We start from the raw sequence: 562 nt of genomic DNA, 5'->3' as shown, positions 1-562 counted from the left end.
TTTTATTACATGCTTAGCATGATGTATTTCCGCACAGAGCTTGCTCTAGCGGGTTTCTTTCTTACTTAATAGAAGTCTCTTTTATGAAAAAAAAAAAGAGCGCTAATACTGTACAATCTTGTGCAAGTGGTATTGAAGGACCAAAGTAGATCCTTTTGAAGACAATGGAGCTTATGAGCTGAGGTCCCCAAGGGAGGACGAAGGATCCCTCTCCTTACAAACAGCAAGAACTGCTGTGCCAAAGAAACTTGTGAAGGCAGTGACCGACAGTCGAGCTGGAAAAAACAAGTTGAGGTTCCCTCAGAGGGCCTGCCGTGGTGATTGGAAGTTGGTGTGGTTAATTTGTTGTTATGTGATAGGCCATGTGATTGATTGGACCGTAGTTTACGCAAGCCCGAAGAAAATCCAAAAAGAAAAACCATTTTCGCTTTCCCAAGCTGGCGCACCATTACTAAGGCTTCCACTCTAAACGTGGCAGGTAAAAAAAAAAGAAAAAAAGAATTCAGGTAGGATGCGACAATTTAATAAGTAATGTGTGAAAAAAATAAAAACAAGCGTGGAA

Source organism: Dipteris shenzhenensis, chromosome 21 (genome assembly GCF_047967505.1).
Source record: "Dipteris shenzhenensis isolate YYH24624 ecotype China chromosome 21, Dip_SZ_1.0, whole genome shotgun sequence".
Taxonomy (NCBI): Eukaryota; Viridiplantae; Streptophyta; class Polypodiopsida; order Gleicheniales; family Dipteridaceae; genus Dipteris; species Dipteris shenzhenensis.
Note: the sequence above shows the minus strand (reverse complement) of the source record.